This window comes from Leptonychotes weddellii, chromosome 5 (assembly GCF_054177405.1).
Source record: "Leptonychotes weddellii isolate Sample4059 chromosome 5, ASM5417740v2, whole genome shotgun sequence".
NCBI classification, from domain to species: domain Eukaryota; kingdom Metazoa; phylum Chordata; class Mammalia; order Carnivora; family Phocidae; genus Leptonychotes; species Leptonychotes weddellii.
Genome location: NC_138373.1, coordinates 13407690 through 13419911, shown reverse-complemented (window position 1 = coordinate 13419911; position 12222 = coordinate 13407690).

The window sequence follows — 12222 nt, the reverse complement described above, 5'->3', positions numbered from 1 at the left end:
ACTAGGAAGAGTCAAATGAAAAAAAAAGCTCCAAAGAAACCTTAGGTGAAAAAGGCCTTTCTTGATCAGGGTTCCCAAACTTTCTCATGCAGGAGAGTCACCTGGAGGACTTGTTAAAACACAGATTCTGGGTCCCACCCCACAGTTTCTGGTACTGTAGGTGTGCAGTGGAGAGCAGTATGTTTTCTGACACATTCGTGGTTATACAAACGCTAAGAGAGAGCACACACTTTGAGAACAACTTGTAGATATAAAACAATGTGAGAACTCATTCAGTTTCGAAAGGTCAAAAACTTTACAGAATATATTCAAGTATCTAATAATATCAAACATCACATAAACTAAAAAGACAAAATGGGAAAAATAGTTTGCATGAAATAGGATTGACTCTAAAATCTCATCGTTTCATTTTAAAAATGTTAGTAAGACTTGCCTGGTTAAATAAGCAAGGGCTAGAGAACGTAAAGTTTCATTGATGAGGAAATAGAGCTAGCTGCAAAATATGAACAGCTGTTCACTTTCAGCAAAGAAATGCTAATTTTTTTATCAAATTAGCAAAATGTCTATATCATATTAAGGTAGAATACAGTTATTGCAAAGGAGTTTGGCAGTATATCCCAAGAGCCTTTATTTTTGAAAAACTGATTTAATGAGAAAAAGAGTTTTATGCTTAAAAGTATTTATTATAGCATTTTATAATAGCAAAACTCAGGAAACCTAAATGTAAAATATCCTAGGCATTTAATATTTCTTGAAAGAATGGCGAAGTTGTATTACACCACATTGTGTAGGTAATTCATCCTTTCAACAAATGTTTATTAACCACTGATTGTGTTCTAATGGCCGAGGATTCGTTGGTAAGTTAAGGAAAAAGAGGGGAACATAATTCTTGCCATTATGATGCTGACATTCACCAAAGACAAAGATTCACACAATAAATGTTAGTCATCAAACACACTGTGGTAAGTGCTACGGAGAGGGACGGTCTCGATGTGAGTGTGTCAGTGGAGAGATTTCCTAGTCAGGGGAGATGTGCCCTGAGTGTGCTGGAACCTACAGGAGTCTGGACTCCAGAGGTGGGCTCAGGGAAGAGCGCTGCAGGTAGAGGACTGAACACGATCAAAGGCTTTGGGTCGCAGAGGGTCACGGCACATCTGAGTAGCTATAGGAAGTCCACAGTACCTGGAGGGTGCTGCAGAAGGGGTGGGAAAGGGCCAGGACACTCAGGGAAACATAATGGGTGATGACTCAGGGAGATGTAGGCCAGGCCAGGCCCTAAGAGCAATAATGCAAAGGAACACCATGATTAAATTTGCATTTTAATAAGCACTCTAGCTGTGGGATTGCAAAATGGCTTGGAAAGACCTACAGGGAGATGAGTTGGTAGGTGATCCCTGGGTGGTGGCATTTGGACAGTGCGCACCCCTCCATGCTGACCCTGATGGTGGGGATGGAGAGCAGTGGATAGATTGGAAAAAGACCTTGGAGGGTAACATAGATTTGGCCACAAATTGGTTAGTTTGGGGTGAGGGGGTAGGGAGGAGGGAAGAAATGTCCAGGATGACTCCTGATTTTCTGGTGTGCGGACAGGATGGACGATGGGGTCATTCTCCAGGCTGCTTAACCCTGGCAGAGGGCTGAGGGGACATCCTGGGTCATTTGTGGACACGTGGGCTTGACTAATGTTAAAAAGAAAATCGCAGGCCCAAAATGGTGTTACTTGGACTAGGCCAAGTCACCAAACCAGGGCTTAATCCTCAACCTAATTGCAGTTTCAACCAACCCCAGAAATGTGAAGTGTTCTCCTCTCCACTGGGAACTTTCTGGTCGGCACCAATGAGGCCCTCCCTCACAGGGCCTTCTCCATCCCCCAAAGGAAGATGAGGTAACCTGCATATAATAAGCTTCCCTGCACTTCCCCCTGAGGGAAGGTGATCTTGCCTGAAACAATCCTTTCTTTTCTTTTGCTTCTAACTTTCTTGCCCCACCCTCCTTCCTGTAAAAACCTTCCATTTTGTACAACTCCGAGGAGCTCCGTCTGTTTGCTAGATGGGATGCTGCCCAATTCATGGAGCTTCTAACAACGCCAATTAGATCTTCAAATTCACCTAGTTGAATTTTGTTTCTTAACACTTCCCAGGGGAAGGTGGAGGGAACGGTCAGGCATATGGGTCTCAGTGGGGGCGGGAGGGGGGAGGCGAAATGTGCAGATCGTTGTCTTAAGTTCTACTCAAAGCCTCAAGGAGACCTGAGGTCACCTGAGGAGACAACATAACGGGAAGAGGAGAAGGCCTGCTCGTGAAGGCCCAGCGGGGAGTGGCGGGGCCGAGAAGGGTCAGTTGACTGGGGGGGGTCAGGGGACAAACCAGCCGGTGGAGGCACAGACACTTAGGAGGGCGAATCAAGACTAGACTGGTCAACCGTGACGAGGCCAGTGAGCCGTGACCAAGGAGCATGACAAAAAACGCCCTTTGGACGGGGGTCATCCTCGTCCTGATCAACACTCTGAGTGGAGTGCTGGCCCCGAGTGGAAGGTTCCGAAGGACTTTTAACGACAAGAAGCTTATGATATAATGCTAAGTCTGAAACACAAAATACAAAATCCCGGTCATCTTAATTATGTAAAGATCATATGAAGCCACACACGACCGAATATGTATTATTTTAAGAGAATAACACAAAGGTATGAGAAAACAATGTTTTCTACTTCTTTTTGAAGTAAATTGCTAAGTTTTTTCCTTAAATCTTGAAATCGAAACCCTCCTATAGTTGGAGTTAAATATATATTCAAAACAGTGTATTTTGTTAGCAGAAAGATTAATCTTTTTCTGTTGTTCTTTTAGTGTGCTGGGTTGTTTCTCTCACTTTTTATTGAAATACAAATTGATGAGCTCTTCCTGGGGTACGATTGATTTACTACATGGTGGCAGTGACTAATCTTGCTGGCTATTGTCCCGCTTAGGGCTTTTGTCTCTTACCATTTCTTTTCTTTTTTTTTTTTCCCTTTTTTTTATTTTTTAAATTTATTTATTTATTTATTTGACAGAGAGAGACAGCGAGAGAGGGAACACAAGCAGGGGGAGTGGGAGAGGGAGAAGCAGGCTTCCCGTGGAGCAGGGAGCCCGATGTGGGGCTCGATCCCAGAACCCTGGGATCATGACCTGAGCCGAAGGCAGACGCTCAACGACTGAGCCACCCAGGTGCCCCCATTTCTTTTCATTTAATGTAATGAAGCACGTTATCTTCATGCCTCAGTTTTGAAGATGTTTGGTACAATGCTGTAAATCTGTTGCATTTTCTGGATTAAGAAAATCCTCTCGTGTGGAAGGAACCCTGTGCATTAGGTTTCTTCTCATGGATTTCAGGAATCCTGGTCTTGATGTTAGAGAAGAAGAAAAACCCCTAGGGGCCTCAGACCTCAATAGAAGGCAAGATGTTTACAACTGGCTGTGAGCGAAAGGACTTACCTCTGGGTGAGAAAAGACAATCTGAACAGGCAGTCATTCTGCAAGCCCTTGTCTAGGTTTTGCAAATTCTTATCAGGATGCGGTGAAGCCCCAGATAATGCCTTCACCTTCCTCCTAATTGAGGAAGCTAGTTAAATTTATACTCTGATTATTGGCTCAGGAGAAGTGGGATAAAATAACCTGGTCTGTTGAAAAGTCGAAATGTTCTTTTCAACAACTGGGCCCCCACCTCCCCTCTACAAGGAAGAGCCTGTGTCCCCCGATCTGCCTGGGCTGGCCCTGGACATGGGGACCCCTGCTCAGAAGGGGGTTAGGAAATGCCAGTCTCACCAGCAAAGGGGTAAGTGAGGGCCGGGGGCATCCCCCCCAGTCCGGTTCACTCTGAGCCGTGGGGTACACGTGACGGGAGGGGATACATCTGGGCTGCTAAAAGGTCACCTGAGGCCCATGTTGAGGGCGTTTGGGCACATCTGGGCTTAGCGGGAGTCAGGTGGTGATGTCTGCAGCACCACGGGATGTGGCCTTGGAAGTCTTGCCACTTACTGAGTGCTCACAGAATAGGAGTTCTTGGGGAAAGGCCCCAAGGCCCCTGGGACATTGGGATTGGCTTGCTCTGACTTGTCTCTGACCCGGACCCTTCCCCGGTGACTAGAAATCAGCGCTCCTGCTGTAACACAATTCACTTCTGCTCCCCAGGGCCTGGTGGGGAGCTGCGGTTCAGTAAGAGAAGCAAGGCCCTCTGAGTCGGGTAGAACCTGGAGGTGAGAGCTGGGAAGATAAGCCCGGAGGGGAAGGCATGGCCACATCCGTGGATAGGCCACGGTAGCATGTTGTCATTCAGCGTGGCTGATGGAAGCCCAGCGATGGTCCTCTGGGTGATGCACTCTATTTAGCCATCAGTTTGCAGACGGTGCTGGTGGAACATAATCATAGAAATTATAACAGTGGTCACTAACTGAGCCCCGCCTGTATACCAGGCACTGTGCATGACCTACGCCCTCCAGGCTCGGGCTTTAAATGACGGGCACTGGTCAGAACCAGAACTCTGTGCCTCACCTCAAACTCCATCCCCCTCCTGTCCAGCCACCAGACAGGCTGCCAGAAGGAGGGTTCTAGAATGCATATCTAGAGGGTTCTAGAATCCACGTCCCTTCCACCTAAACCCTTCTAGGGCTCCTTCAAGCCCCCTAGGCAAGTCCAGACTCCTCCGCCTGACCCCGGGGGCTGCCTGCGCTCCGAGCTCTGTTCTCTGACACACCTGACTGATTGGTCCCGCGGAGCAGCTTGCAGCTCTGGAAGCTTCACTCCCGCCGCTGCTTCTGTCTGTCGTTCCCATCCTCACCTCCAACCCCCAGCCTGCTCCTCAGTTTCTAAACTCAGACTTCTGACTTTGTCACTTGTGATTCACCGGATTCAGATGACGTCATGGGCTTGCTGGCTCAAGTATACATTTGCCTTGATTTTTTTTCACTGGAGGCAACAAAGCACAGAGCTTTTCACCATATCTGCATAATGCATAGCATTGGAGTATATGATGGAGTGAGCTGTTACCCTGGAAGCAGAGCGTCCTTATTCCTGTTACTCCGTGGTCGGGGCCAGAGCCTTGGGGAAGGGTGTGGTGCCCCCCAAAGCAGAGGAGCAAGCCTGCACAAGCTCTAGCAGCTGGCCCATGAGTCCTGACCTCTGGGTTTATGTTCGAGCCACAGAATATTTTTATTCCCTTTGTACTTGACTTGAAATAACTGATGGTTGGAAACAAAACATGGACCATATTTTAATAAATTTTAAGTTTGAGGTGGTTTTGTCTTTTCATTTTTCTAAACGAGTGGTAGGTAGGGAAAATCTTTGTTTATATCGTAGAGAACCAAACTGCTCCCACAGGCATGAAAGCATGAATCAGCATGCTCTCTGCTACCAGTAGCAGAATTACCCACTAAACGTGGTTTTAAACAATAAGCATTTTTATTGTCTCATATGAACAATCTGGAAGCAGGTGGTCCCCAGTTTGGATGTAAAGCGGAAGAATCAGGCACCTGGGTGGCTCAGTCAGTTGAGCATCTGACTCTTGATTTTGGCTCAGGTCATGATCTCAGGGTCATGAGATCGATCGAGCCCCACATCCAGCTCCCGCTCAGCAGGGAGTCTGCTTGAGAGTCTCTGTCCCTCTTCCTCTGCCCCTCCCCCTGTTCTGCTCATGCTCTCTCTCTTTAGCCAAAAATAAATAAAATCTTTAAAAAAATAAAAATAAATAAAGGTGAAGAATCAAAGACCCAGACACATTCCAATCTTTCCACTGCATCATTTTGAACACGTTGGCTTTTGTCTTCAGGCTGTTTGCCCCCATGGTCTCAAGATGGCTGCCACAGCTCCAGGCATCACACTCGCCATCGTGTTCAGACAGGAAGGAAAAGGACAAGGAAGAGAGCTCTCTCAAGTTGCTCTATAAATCAAGGAGGGGGGAAAAAAAACTTCCTCTGAGACTTCTCTTTAACTCTTATTAACCATAAATGGGTCACCTGGCAAACCTCAGTTACAAAAGAAGCTGAGAGCACAAGTATCTGGCATTTTCAGCCTCCATCGAGGGAGGTGGGGTCTATTAGGAGAGAAGAACATGGACAACAACTCCATTTGCCACAGAGGATATATTCTTGCCTGTGCGATTCATCTCTCCACCAATCAGGAATGGAGCACCTGCTCAGTGCCAGGGTCCTGCTCTGGGGGCTGGAAGAGGAGATTCACATCATAAGACTTGGTCCCTGCCTGGCTTAGCCGAGGACGGAAGCAGTACCCATGAACCAGAGATGAAAATTCAGCAAGGTAAATCCAAAATACTCTTGGAACCTGGGAGCAGGACCGAGACACCAGCTTGGTCTTAGAGAATTGAGAGCTTCACAGAGGATGTGACATTTGAGCTGTGTCTTGAAGGATGAATAGGAGTTTACCAGAACAAGAACGCAAGGAGAGGCCATTTCTGGCCAAGGGGCAGTGAAGCGCATCCAGAGCCCCCCGAAAGACTGCTTTTGCTCTACCGACCACGACCATCTGCTTGGGGTTCAACCACCGCCACCCTCGTCCTGGCTCTGAAGGAGCTCCACCCTTTCTCGGAGCTGTTCTTAGAGCAGCAGGGACTTGTGCTCATTCCACTGATTCTTCATTCAGAGGGACATGAAGTCCTTCCGGCCTGCAGTGAGTGGTCTGGGCTCCTGTGTGGGGCATTGCTTCCTTGTGCAGCCCGTGGTGACACCCCCACTTTTGGGGGATGCACTGGCCCCCACCCACTGTAGCAGGGGGATCTGCACTCAGCCTACCCCCGTCTCGGCCCTGAGATTGGCCATATGACCCGAGGGGCATGGACCACCTCTGTGGGCATGGTGATGTGTCCCGATGTGAGCAGGACTCAGGCTGAGCCAATTGAAGAGCCTCCCTGGGTTTCTGCACAGAAGCTGGAAGAACAGCCTGCTAACTCTTTGGGCATAACCTGTAAGGATGAAAGCTCAGAGCTGCCAGCTCCCTGGTCCCAGGCAGCCTGCAGAGGCTGATCTGAGGGGCACATGGTCTGTCCGGGCTCGATCCGCATATCCAGGGTTTCCCATGCACCCCAGTCATGGGACCGACAGAACACCTGGTTTTACTTGGGGTCATCGGAGCTGGTTTTAGCGTTTGCCGTCAAGTCTCGGCGAATGCAACAGCGCATCATCGGTGCATGCCTGCATCTGCTGCTTGGCTGCCGCCTCTCCCGGTTCTTAGTGTCCCTGACCCAGCGACGTTGTCTCTTTGGTCCTGCTGAGGCTGGTTGCAGGAAGAAGCACACCTGCGAGGCCTGCCTTGGCATCTCTGCTCCCAGTTCTCTAGAACCTTTCTTCCATGGCCCCTTTCACGTCAAGCCATCGAACGGCTCCTGTGGGCCCAGCAGTCCGGAGCTGCTTTGCTGTGGGCCAGTGTCGCTCCCAGCTACGCGGGGACTCCATGCCACCCATGGAGGTCCCCTGGGGGCTGGCAGAGCCCGCTGCAGGTCACAAAGCTGCCTCCACCTTTTCGGTCCATTGGAATGGAGTGCTCACACCTTCCCCGTGCTTGGGGTGCACGGCACATGGGCTGGGGCACGGAGGTGCGGGCAAACTCAGCAATTGTACCACGTCTGGTGTCCAGAGCTCCCCTCCCCAGGCACCCCCCAGCCGCGGTTCCTCCAAGCCTTCATCAGCCAGAGGCTCCTATAACCAGGGAGCTCTCTGCTCTGCTCCACGTTCTCTTCTCCTGAATGAAATGCCCTCCTGAGTTCTACCCCTGGGACCAGCCCATGAGCCCAATCTAGCCTGCCACCTATTTTTGTACAGCTGCAAGCTAAGAATGGTTTTTATGTTTTTAATGGTTGGAAAAAATAAAACCCAGAAGAATATTTCATGACATGTGAAAATTATATGAAATTCCAATTTCTGTGTCCGTAAATGAAGATGTATTGGACCTTGCGATGCCTGACCCCTTGCGCATTGTCGGTGGCTGCTTTTCACAGGATGAGCAGTTGTGACAGAGACCATATGGCCCCAGATTATTTACCATTTCCAGAAAGAGTTGGCAGACCCTGCTCTGTCCTGTCCCTTTGGCTTTCTGGTGACTTCTGTTCCACTCGAATTCCCAGAGAAAGGAACAGTCATGCTGCTGGTACGTGGGGACTTGGAGTTTACAAGGGACATAAGAGAGGCTTGCTTCCTCTCTGACGGCTCAATACCAAAGAAATCCCTCTTCGTGCTGACATTTCGGAGGTCCGAGGGGACTAGGGGACTTCTTACGGGTCGCCTGGGCTTCTGACGCCCTTCAAAGGACAGCATATGTCAGTATGTGCTTCAGACACAGAGGCCGACTCCAGGCCAGCCATGGGCTACTGTTCTTCTACCATGTTCCTTGGCACCGGCCTTCGGGGTCCCTGTCTGGCGCCATGAAGGAAAGCCCCCATCCTCCCCTTTCCTGGGCCAGCTGTCGTGTGTACCTTGCTGTGAGGATTCAGGAAACTTACTGGGACCTTGAGCCAAGATGTCTTCGTGGCCACCGTGGCAAGCTGCAAACGCCGGGGCTCCGCCAAAATCAGCCTTGCGTTAGCAGAAGATGGGGAGGTGCTGCCTCAGTGGCCACCTCCTTGGATGGACATAGGAGAAGGGATACCTGAGAACTTTTTGGACCGGCGAGAGGACAGCCCCTTCCACTCTTTCCTGGCCAAGTCACGCCTTATAGAAGGTGCACTGGAGAAGCAAGAATGCACAGAGTGGGGAGGAGCAGGGATGCAGCTAGGTATGAGGCTTGATGCACGTCTCAAAATCCTGCAGGGAAGAGGGGAGTCCACTGTGTGGCCAGGACAGGGTGGCCCAGAAAGCTGGGAACCCGACGTAACTCCTTCGAAGGCCAGGATGGCGAGATCACCCAACAGGGCCTATAGAACACTCAGATTGTTGGGTGCTGACTTGTCCGCAGTCCTGAAAGTCAGGAAGGTTTGGTACCTCCCTGTCCCCCGGCCTTCCCTTCCCCATCGCGGGTTACCCAAGTACGAAATGCTGAGCTTCTGATGGGGGAGGCCCTACCAGCGTCTGGCTGCTGGAGATTGCTGGTGTTGCTCACCCACAAGGCTGTCGCCATGCCAGGCCGTCTGGTTTCCCGAGCAGGCGTTTTCCTTCCCCCACCCAGTCTCCCCTGCCCCCAGGCTCCCCTGCCCCGCCCCCAACACCTCCTCTCGAGGCCCTTACCTTGCAGGACGCAGGACGCAGGACGGTGGTCAGGAGTCGGCTGTCTGCCCTTGTGCGATTTCCTTGGTACTTGCCAAGGTAAACCTCTTCCATGGTCCTCCTGATTCTCTACTCATGGCTGGCCGCTCCGGGGACTCTTCGCGTTCTTTTCTGGCTTCTTAAATAGTGCTTTTCTTATGAAAAATCAAACACGATGTCCAATGAATGGTTTAAGTTCCTCAAAGTCTAAAATGGTTTAACCAGGAGGACTTTTCTCTCATAAATTATTTGAAGGAAGATTAGCTTGAATGATATATCAGCTGGGAGGGATTTCACTAAAACACTAACTTAACAGCCTCCCCACCGCTCCTGGGGGCGGGGGCGGGTATAATTATTCAACGGGATAACGTCTACTCATACACTTTACAGGACAAACTGTTTACAGTAAGGGCATTTGTGCCTGGAACTCCTTTCTTGGCCTGTTCCAGTGAGTAATGAGGGGCCCCTCTTCTGGAGTTCCTTTAGCTCCTTGGCCCAGAGGGGACCGCTGGAGGTGACGTTGCAATCTGGCTTCTCCGGGACCAGTTGGCCACAAGTCTGTCTGGGTCTGACTGTAACTAATGTGCTGGGTGCAAGCCATTAAGTAGAGCCCCACCGGGCTCTTGTTTTAAAAGCCTATTATTTTAATTCCCAAAGCTTTTACAGGGAATGGGCAGCAAACAGAGCAACGGCAACGCACTCTGTCTGCCTTCTAATTATGACAATTCATGACTCAGACTCTCAATTTGGTTATTTCTTTGGCCACTCTTCCCAGCATCCCCTCCAAAAAGAGTCAGCCAGAGGAGGGGATGCTGATGTAAAGCATCAGATTGCAAACCTTGCTGCAGGGGAAGGAATATTAATGGTGTTTGCAGCAGGGCAGAGTCGGGGGCGGGGGAGGACTAAAACATATTTCATTCAAAACCAGAAGAACTCACATCAACCCTCATCCCCGCACACTCACTTGACTGTGTTCTGTTTACTAAAGCTCATGTCTGTTTATTTAGTTTTATTGGAAAATTAGAAAAGACCAAAACAGCATTGCCCCACACAAACACACCTAAAAAGAAAATCACGTGGGTGTGTATAATGCTTGTCAACGTTTCCTCATTAAGGACCATTTCCCGGCCCGATGGGATCCCGGCACGTTTCCCAGAGCACCCAGGGGTGGGCAAGCCCCCTCTGCCTGGGGTGCTGTGCTCCCCACCACCCTCCCTCTATTGATAAAAGCTGTCAAAGAAACTTCTCCATTTCGGGAGCCCTGATCCCACCCCTCCCTGTTTCAGGTTTCCCCCAAATAACAGCAGGAAGTTGTTCTCTAAAAGTGAGTTTTGTCATCCCCATTCTGATGAACAAAAGGGCGAGGTGAAGAACCCCCCTTTGTCACCTCCAGTGACCCCCCCCCCGCTGCATCTACTCCAGCCTGCCTTCGCTCCCAGCCGTGCCACCTCATCGGGCCCCGCACACTCCCCAGGGACCACCCCAACCGAATCCACGCACCGCCCTCATCCCTCCCGATACTGGAGTTTGGCCCCCGTTCCCCCTACCTTCCCCTGCCTGGTGTCCTGGCCCCGCCTGCCTGCTTCCCCAGCCTTCTCCCTCCCTCTCCGTCCCCAACCACTGTGGCTTCAGTGGCCCGCCCCCCTGGCCCACTCAGGTCTTGCTCACCCTGCTTTCTCCTCTGAACCACAAGCCTGTTTATGCAGCTGCTGGAGATGCCCACCGGCTCCTCACCCTTGGCCAGTCTGCTCTTGAAGGTTCCTGAAGGGTCCCCGTCTAGCCTACGACTCTGGACCCTGGCCACATCCTCGCTTGCTCTGCTGTCCCTCATGGCCGCTGCTGCCGCCTGTGGTCAGGCCCTTCTCTCCCTGGCCTGGGCTTTGCAAGTCTCCCCACTGCACTCGCTGCTTCTGGGCCAGGGGTCCCCACACTAGTAGTGATCATGCATCCCTATCAGAAAAAATTCTAGCAGGCACTGCCGGGACATGCATGTGAATTTACACACTGTGTGCATAAACCATCTGCTAACAAACTATAAAACCTTCACCAGAGCAGGGGCGCCTGGGTGGCTCAGTCGGTTAAGCGGCTGCCTTCGGCTCGGGTCATGATCCTGGGGTTCTGGGATGGAGTCCCGCATCGGGCTCCCTGCTCACGGGGAGCCTGCTTCTCCCTCTCCCTCTGCCCCTCCCCCTGCTTGTGCTCTCTCTCTCTCCCTCCCTCTGTCAAATAAACAAAATAAAAAAACATTCACCAAAACACACATTTTAAAGGATGCAATACAAAATCGATAAAAATGCAAGTTCTAGTATTTTCTCTGGCAACCTGGGAATTCTCGCCCTACTTGGAGTCCTCTGGTCCAGGCTCTGGGCGCTCCAAGACCCGCCCTCTGCGACGTGCTCTGGGGCTGGAATGACCACAAACCGGGTTAAAGCAGCACACGTGGATTCTCCTACACTTCTGAAACGTCAGAAGTCTTGAAACGGCTCCCCGGGGCCAGAACCCAGCTCCTTCTGGAGGCTCTAAGGAAGAACCCATTTCTTTGTCTTTTCCAGTTTCTAGAGCTGCTGCCTGAGCTCATGGCCCCTTCCTCCACCTTCAAAGCCAGCAAGCAGTGTGGCAGCTTCGAGCCTCTCTACCCCCATCCTCACACCACCTTCTGTGGTGTACTCCCTCTCCGCCTCTCGCTCGTGATGATGGGGCCCTACCCAGACGACCCAGGACCATCTCCCCATCTCAAGACCCTTAACCTAATCACAACTGCAAAGCCCCTTCGGCCATGTAAGGAAACATTCACAGGCTCCAAGGATTAGGACGCGGATATTTCCGGGTCCATAAGGACCTCTTACACCCCCCTGCAGCTTCTAAACATGCTGCCGCCACATCCCATTTTCTCTGGCCCTCCACTGCCAGCAATCAGCAGGCATGCAAGGCCTTTCACAGTCTGGCTCTAGGCACCTTTTAAACCACATCTCCCACCACTACTTCCTCCTTCCTTCTCCACTGCC